The sequence below is a fragment of the Hypanus sabinus genome, unplaced genomic scaffold, assembly GCF_030144855.1.
Source record: "Hypanus sabinus isolate sHypSab1 unplaced genomic scaffold, sHypSab1.hap1 scaffold_550, whole genome shotgun sequence".
Lineage (NCBI taxonomy): Eukaryota > Metazoa > Chordata > Chondrichthyes > Myliobatiformes > Dasyatidae > Hypanus > Hypanus sabinus.
The window spans coordinates 179569-188565 of record NW_026781411.1 but is presented as its reverse complement, the minus strand read 5'-3'; the positions used below and the strand labels follow the sequence as shown (position 1 = coordinate 188565).

At 47.1% G+C, this 8997-nt stretch overlaps 1 protein-coding gene across 4 annotated transcripts in view; it reads left to right on the top strand.

Annotated features, from left to right (window-relative positions):
- The first annotated feature begins 1438 nt into the window (after positions 1 to 1438).
- Positions 1439 to 8997, top strand: part of LOC132389375 (gastrula zinc finger protein XlCGF57.1-like) — a 33000-nt gene continuing 25441 nt past the window's right edge. For 2 of the 4 annotated variants that reach the window (XR_009510509.1, XM_059961897.1), the window contains exon 1: positions 1439 to 1529. The gene's annotated coding sequence lies outside the window, so the exon portion shown is untranslated. Of the gene's footprint in view, positions 1583 to 8997 lie in introns of all 4 variants that reach the window. The other 2 variants (XM_059961898.1, XM_059961899.1) reach the window with 2 other exon arrangements.

Here is an 8997-nt window from a genome sequence, read left to right as displayed (position 1 = left end):
CATATACTGGATCCGGAGTCTGGGGGGTGGTACGTCAGGACAAGAGGACTCGGTCCATGCTGTGGTGACGGGAGGGTGAGTTTAGCGCCGAAGTGCGGGAAATGGAGGAGATTCGTGTGAGGGCCTCATTGATGACGGCAGAAGGGAAACCACGATCCTTAAAGAAAGAGGGTATTTGACATGTCTTGGAACGGAAAGCCGAATCCTGGGAGCAGATGCAGCGGAGACCGAGGAAATCGGAATAGGGAATAGCATTTTTGCATGTGGCCCCATCCCAGTTTCACTCTGCCTCCTCCTCTGGCTGCCTATCACCTCTGTCATCATTCTGCCTTCTTCTGCTACACATAGTGCTTTCCCCTCACATTCCTTCTTTACCTTTCCTGCCTATCACCTCTCTGCTTCCCCTCCCCCACCCCTTCATCATTCCCCTTACCGTTTTTTCACCTGGCACCTACCAGCCATCTCTTTGCCAGCCTCCCCCACACCTTTTTTATAAGGCCCCTGCCCCCTCCCTCTCAGTCCTGCCGAACGGTCTCGGCCCGAAACATTGACTATTCGTTTTCACGGATGCTGCCCAACCTGCTGAGTTTCTCCAGCGTGATGTGCGTGTTTCGTTGACCCCGGCATCTGCAGAGCATTTGGTGTAAAATTCCGCTCCCCATACTAACACGGGTTATACAGATCAAAGAACAAACTGCCGGAGGAACTCAATGGGTCGGACAGCATCTGGGGAGGGAAATGAACCGTCAACATTTCGTGCCGAGACTCTCCCTCTGGAGTGAGAGTGGACGGGAAAATTTCTGAGAAAAGAGGTGAGGGGTGGGGATGGGGCATGAGATGGGGAGTGAGAGGTGGATCCAGTTGAAGGGGAGTTGGGAAGGTGGGATTAGTGACAGAGGCCGACGGATGTGTGGAGACGGAAGGGATCGAGAAAATGACGATCGGGCAGAAACATCTGGCTGAGATGGGAGAGCAGCCGCCTTTTTGTTGATGGTTTGGGGGCTGAATGTCCTCCTCTTCCTGTTTCTCACTTGATGTTTCAGTTTTCCTGTCCAGTGAGGCTCCGGAGGAATGTGAATAGAAATGAGTGTTTATAAATATAGAAGCGACTTCAATGAAACCTGCATTTCTCCAGGTGTGGGAATTGTGGATCGGACCGGGATATGAATCGAACCCGTAACTCTGAGAACCGGGAGGTGGAAAGATGTGGACGGGAAGATACAGCAGGAAAAATTAAAAATATACTTGTTGTAAAATGCGGCAGGTAGGTCAGGCAGCGTGTGAGGGGCGAGGAGCAGAGTCACTGGTTCAGACGGGAGACCCTCCACCCGTCCCGTGATCCAGGCTTTCGCTCCCATTTCAAACGCAGATCTGCAGTATCTCATGTTTCCGTTTCCGAGGCCCCGCCCCCACTCTCACAGTCTCCGGATGGGCGGGGTTTTCTTTCCGTTCTGTGTTGAAGCGGATCGTCTGCTGGGAGCCGGAGGACCGATTGCTGTCTGCGGGACAAATTGATCAAGTTCTCATCGGTGAGTATTGAGGCCGGTCACTAGGGGTGAACGCGACCGACAATTTCCCATCGGTGAGTACTGAAGCCGATCCCGGGGGAGGGGACCCTGTTGTTGGGCAGAGTCCCGTCAACCTCCTCGAACTGGCGGCCTCGTCCCGCTTCCTGGACACAACCTGTCATGGTCGGTCCGAGTTATGGGCCCGTCACACCGAACCGCCTGAGATGAGCCGCCGCTCAGTCCCCGGTGTTCTGGTCCCAGGAGCGGGATGAGGTGGTGATGCGGAGACTGAACCCATCCATTAAGATGTACCTGGTGAACTTTACCTCCATCACCCGGCCCGGTACCGGATCCAAACTTCACCTGGATCGACTCCTGGGGTCGATAAATGTTTTACAAATTTCCAGCATACTGGAAGCGGCCGTTCGGCCTGTTGTGTTCTTGCAGACAGAGAGGGTTAAACAGAGTAATCGAACCCTCGGGACGCTCCTCCACGTGTATCAGAAATTCATCTTTCCCCATTCAGACAGGACAGTGAGATCCAGATCTCTCACGTCCTCCCGGGGGACTGGGAAGTTCACATCCATCTTCTGTCCATATTTCAGATTCAGAAACTTTATTGTCATTCTAACCGTACACCAGGGCAGGATGAGACAGCTTTTCCCAGGAACTGTGCAATCATAACATAACAAACGCAACACTAAATAATAAACACAGCAATAAATAGTAAAACACAACAGCCGCATGTCAGTTAAAATCAAGTTATAAGTGTCCAGTTGAAGTTAAACGTGTCCACAGCAGAGTCAGGTGGAGCAGCTATTTAGCAGTCTGACTGCCTGTGGGAGGAAGCTGTTTAGTAGCCTTGTGGTTTTAGTTTTGATGTTCCTGTAACGTTTGCCTGATGGCAGAAGAACAAACACTTCATGGAGAGGGTGTGAGGGGCCTTTAATGATGTACCGTGTCTTCTGGAGGCATCGACTCTGAAAGAGGTCTTGGACAGAAGGTAGGGAGACCCCAATAACCTTCTCTGCTCCCCTAACCACCCGCTGCAGGGCTTTTCTTGTCGGCAGCACTGCAGCTGGAGTACCAGGTTGTGATGCAAAAGGTCAGCATACTCTCAACCACTCCTCTGTAGAATGTAGTTAAGATGTTAGTGGGGAGTGATGCTTGTTTTAGCTTCCTCAGAAAGTGCAATCTCTGCTGGGCTCGTTTTACAATCCCAGTGTTGTTCCTGTACCAGGGGATATTGTCCGACATCTGCACCCCTAGGAACTTGATGTTTTCCACTCTCTCCACTGTGGAGCCGTTGATGCTGAGGGGTGTGTGCTCAGACTGAGACCGCCTGAAATCGACAATCATCTCCTTGGTTTTGGTGACATGATGCATCAAGTTGTTGTCACTGCACCAGCTCGCCAGGTGTTTGACCTCCTCCCTGTACATTGTTTCATTTTTTTTGCTGATGAGCCCCACCACTGTGGTAACATCAGCAAATTTAATCGTCAGGTTCTCCTTGAATCTGGCTGCACTCATGTGTTAGCAGTGTAAACAGCAATGCGCTAAGCACTCAGCCTTGTGGGGATCCAGTGCTCAGTGTGATGGAGTCAGAGATGTTCCTGCCAAAACGGACTGACTGTGGTTTCGCTGTCAAGAAATCCAGAATCCAGCGACACATGGCAGAGTTAAGGCCAAGCAGCGACAGTTTCTCTGCGGGATGATGGTATTGAACGCTGAACTGAAATCAATGTACAGGATTCTGGCATAAGGGTCTTTGTTGTCCAAGTGAGAGAGAACTGTGTGCAGTGTGGTGGATATTGCGTCCTCCGTAGAGCGGTTGGGACGATAAGTAGTCTGTACAGGATCCAGCGATGAGAGAACGTGTGCTCAAGGAATGTGCTGATGTATTAGCAGATGTCCTGTCCGACATTTTCAACATCTCCCTTAGTCAAGCCATTGTCCCCGGATGCTTCAAGACCTCCACAATCAACCCTGTGGCAAAGAAATCAGTTGTAGCCTGTCTGAATGATGACCGTCCCGTTGGCCTGACCCACATTGTGATGAAATGTTTCGAACGGCTTGTCAAGCCTCAAATCACAGCCGGCCTCCCCTCATCTCTGGATCCTCTACAGTCTGCTTATCGTCAAAATCGCTCTAAGGAGGACGCAATATCCACCACGCTGCACACAGTTCTCTCTCACTTGGACACTTATGCCAGAATCCGGTACATTGATTTCAGTTCAGCGTTCAATACCATCATCCCGCAGAGACTAGTGGAGAAACTGTCGCTGCTTGCCCTTAACACTGCCACGTGTCGCTGGCTTCTGGATTTCTTGACAGAGAGACCACAGTCAGTTCGTGTTGGCAGGAACATCTCTGACTCTATCACACTAAAGCATAGGCTGCTTTATTGAGGCAGTGGGAAGTGTTGACTGTGTCGATGGAGGGGAGATTGGATTCTATGATGTACTCATCTGTGCCCACAGTTCTCGCTATTTCATTCATTTAAAGGAAGAGAGAGTAGCCGTATGAAGATGTGAAGGATCAGGATGGGAGACTTCCTGCGGAGCATTGATAAAGTGCGTAGAGTAGAAAAGGGCACATACTAAAATTATTATTGTTTGTTCTGGCTTTGTTATATTGGAATCTGTTATCTACTAGTGTGTACTATTATTTCAGGATTTGTGTATTGCGGGAGGAACATCAGAGATCGCCCTTGATCCCATTCTCCCATCTGGCTCCATCTGCTCATCCCCTGCCGATCTGGGTCAACCTCTGTCCAGCCTCTGTCCCACCAACTCAGTGATATATATCAACCGTCTTGTTCAACCTCTGTCCAGCCTGTATCCCATCACCTCAATGATATATATCAACCATCTTGTTGAACTTCTGTCCAGTCTGTATCTCACCAATGATTATTCATCAACAATCTTTCTCCTGCCGTTGTCTTCATTGTGAAGTATTTTGCCTTACTGAATTATTTCTGAAATAGTTTTTTGTTACCAGGAAATACCAGATAATTTATTGAATGCAGCACAAGGAAGGGTAAAGGCAGCCATTACAATTTTAGCTTAAACGTTACGAAATGGAATAGGTGGGGATATGGTGTTGAAATAAATATCAGGCATGGCTGAATGGTGGAGCAGACTCGATGGACCGAATTTCCTCATTCTGTTCCTCTGTCTTGTGTCTTCCCATGACTGAACGATGACCCTTTCCATATCAGGTTTTATTACGTGTGAGGGACAATTGCAGATTTGTTCACTGAGGAATGTCCCTGTGGGTGTTGCAAGGGCCGGAGCTAGGAGCCCAGTTGTTCCCAAACTGAGTCAACTATTTGACTGAGGAACCAAATTCAACATTTCCAAGTCTGTTACTGACACAAAATGTACATTTGTATATTGATCATGACACAATGTATTTTATATATTATTAATAACATAAAACATTTCTATATTCTTACTGACAGAATAGTATAATTTATTTTCTGTGTGTTATCTGAGTGAACATGCTTGTGTTGCTGCTACAAGTCAGTCCTTCTCTGTTCCAGTACCTTCCCGTTCTTGTGCACTTGGTAATACCTGAGAGACCTGAGCGAATTCTGTTAGATTTGATAAGTGATGATCATCTCGGCAGCTTGTTCGGTCGAATTCAGAGAGACAGTATACACTGTTAAATGCAAAGAGATACCCTTAAATGCAAAACCCTGAACAGTGTCGATGATCAGAAGGATTTTGGAGTCCATGTTCATCACTCCCTGAAATGCGTCTGTTTCCGAGGCCCCGCCCTCCGTATGATGCAACAATCACTGCGCGCATGCTAACTGTCTCCGGGTGACTGTGTTTTCGGTTCCGCTCAGTGCTGAAGCGATCAGTCTGCGGTATAGGGAAAGGTCCCTCGACTCCTGGGTCGAGGAGCCGGGTTCGGGATCACTACCTGCAGGCCAGAGATATCACTTTCCCATCGGTAGTATTGAGACCGATCCCGAGCGAGGAGATCTGATGTTGGTCGTGAGCACCGAACTGAAAGCCAATAATTCATTTAGTACCCAGTTATATGGCCTCGTCAATAATGTGTCGACTTCACTTAATCTACATTGAATGATCCAAACCAGGAGCCCAGGCTGTCTATTTTCGTAAAATTGAAATGGAACTTCCGCCAACAGCTCACGTGAGGCTGGGTGCCGCAGATCTTGCTTTGTGATGCAAGATCACGTGGTGTGTTGAAAGTTCCCGGATGGGTGGTGATACTTCCTTCTTATTGTGCTGGGGAAATCTAATGTTGGCCCCTGAGTCCCGTTAACTTCCCCCAACTCGCCTCGCTTCCTGAGGCTCCTTGCATTTGACCTGGAGATTTTTGGCTGTTGTGTCTTCTCCCGGACTGGGGTGGGTGAGAAAGGAGAACGTCCCATGTTGTGGGCATCTTTGATTTCATTGCCTGCTTTACCGAGCGTCTGTGAAGTCTAGGGGGGTGGATGGTTTCTGTGATGTGCTGATCTGTATCCAAAGGTCTCCGCGGTTCCTCACAGTCACGGGCGGAGCTGTTACCGTTCAAAGGCTTGAAGTATCTGGATGGGGAATTTTCTATAACCATATAATAATCACAGCACGGAAACATGCCATCTCGGCTCTCCTAGTCCGTGCCGAACTCTTAATCTCACCTAATCCCACCTTCCTGCACTCAGCCCATAACCATCCACTCCTTTCCTGTCCATATACCTATCCAATTTTACCTTAAATGACATAACTGAACTGGCCTCTACTGCTTCTACAGGAAACTCATTCTTCACTCTCTGAGTAAAGAAATAACCACTCGTGTTTCCCTTCAACTTTTGCCCCCTAACTCTCAAATCATGTGCTCTCGTTTGAATCTCCCCTACTCTCAATGGAAACAGCCTATTCACGTCAACTCTCTCTATCCCTCTCAAAATTTTAAATACCTCGATCAAATCCCCCCTCAACCTTCTACGCTCCAATGAATAGAGACCTAACCTGTTCAACCTTTCTCTGTAACAAGTGCTGAAACCCAGGTAACATCCTAGTAAATCGTCCCTGCACTCTCTCTAATTTATTGATATCTTTCCTATAATTCGGTGACCAGAACAGTACACAATATTCCAAATTTGGCCTTAGCAATGCCTTGTACAATTTTAACATTACATCCCAACTTCTGTACTCAATGCTCTGATTTATAAAGGGCAGCATTCCAAAAGCCTTCTTCCCCACCCTATCTACATGAGACTCCATCTTCAGGGAACTATGAACTGTTATTCCTAGATCTCTGTTCCACTGCATTCCTCAATGCCCTACCATTTACCCTGTATGTTCTATTTGGATTATTCCTGCCAAAATGTAGAACCTCACATTTCTCAGCTTTATACTCCATCTGCCAACGTTCAGACCATTCTTCTAACCGGCATAAATCTCCCTGCAAGCATTGAAAACCCACCTCATTATCCACAACACCTCCTACCTTAGTATCATCGGCATACTTACTAATCCAATTTCCCACCCCATCATCCAGATCATGTATGTATATTACAAACAACATTGGGCCCAAAAGAGATCCCTGAGGCACACCGCTAGTCACTGGCCTCCATCCCGATAAACAATTATCCACCACTACACTCTGGCATCTCCCATCTAGCCACTGTTCAATCCATTTTATTACTCCAGCATTAATACCTAACGACTGAACCTTCTTAACTAACCTTCCATGTGGAACTTTGTCAAAAGGCCTTGCTGAAGTCCATATAGACTACATCCACTGCCTTACCCTCGTCAACGTTCCTCGTAACTTCTTCAAAAAAAAACTTCTATGGTGTGTTGATGTAAAAATAGGTGAGCATCAAAGTATATATGGCAAAATTCTTATTGGTTGCTCTAACTTTGTCATTTTAGAATCTTTTATGCAGTAGTATATACTATTAATTCAGTATCTGTGTGTTACTGGAGGACCATCAGTGATTGTCCTTGATCCCTTCTCCAACCTGGTTCCATCTGCTCATCCCGGCCCATCTCGTTCAACCTCTGTCCAGTCTCCTAACCCCCACCCCCCGCCCGCTTCAGTGATATACATCAACCATCTCAGTCAACTTCTGTCCACCCTGTATCCCACACCTCAATATTATCCATCAGCAATTTTTCCTGCAACAGTTGTCTTCATTGTGAAGTGTTCTTTTGTACCTTTGGCCTCGTTGAGTCATTTCCAGAATCGTTCTTTGTTTTCTGGAATGCATTAGTGTGGAGTTGCTGGTAATTGAACTGTGACTGGCTGACACACTGCAGCATTTTACTGGCAGCAAAGTGTACTGGGAGAGTTGGTGCTTGGGCTATAATCCTGTGATCGGCATTCCAGGCATATGGACCTGTCGGTGTTTTGGCTCTGACTTTGGTTAGTGCTTCTACAGATGGAGCTGGATGGCCATCCTACTGCAATAAAGCTGAAATTTCGAGCAGCTGGACATTGGTTGTGGGGAAATCAGGGATTTCACTACCCAATGTGAGATGTGGGGAGGGGAGGGGGCGATGTGTGAGACTGTCAGGGTTGTTAAATGAGGTTCAGCTGTTTGACCCTGTGAGGTTGGGAACTGGATATCACAGTTTTTGATCCAGGTAAAAAGGACCCGGCGATCGAGCTGCTTGGTCTTATGAGGTGTTGAGAGAGTATTCCTGGTCTGGGATCTATTGGGGTTTTTTTTTCCTGGAGTTCCATTGGAAGCAAAGACTGCTACTGAGGAGAAGATGGGTTACCAGTCCATCCTCACAGGGAGAGGCTATGAGTAAATGTGCTGATCCGTCTTTACAACAGTAGAAATAGACTCGTGAGCTTTGGTGTCCAAACTGTGTTTGGAAACCACCCCCCCCCCCTCACTGTCACCTGTCTGTCACTCGGTGGAAATCAAGCAAATGGAAATGACTCGTTCGGTGATAGTAGAACTGTGATGAAAGCAGAACTTTTCCTTGTAAATTATCCTGGTACCTATTTGTCTGTTTTTCCTGGAAATGTGTTCAGTACGGTTATTGCTAAGAAGGATTACAAAAATAATCTCAGGAATGATCGGCTTTATGTATGAGGAGCATTTGATGGTTCTCAATGAATTTCAGAGTGACGGTGGGGGTGGTGGGGGCAATATATTGTTAAGTAAACCTGCCGAATGCTGAAAAGACTGGATACAGTGGACATGGAGAGGATGTTTCCTTCAGACGGAGAGTCTGTAATCTTACAGCACAATCTCAGAATAAAAATGCTTCCGTTTAAAACTGAGATAAGAACAACAATGGCCAAAAGCTGTCTGATCTGTAGAATTTGTTGCCGCAGGGGTAGGTTGAGGCTGCCATTGAGTGTATTTATGACATAGATTAATATATTCATGATTGCTAAGTCACGTCAGGGTTACAGAAGGAAGTCAGGAATATGCTGTTGGAATAATTCTCAGCCATGGTTGAGTGGTGGGGCAGAACAGTTGGATGGAATCACCTAATTGTGTTCCTGT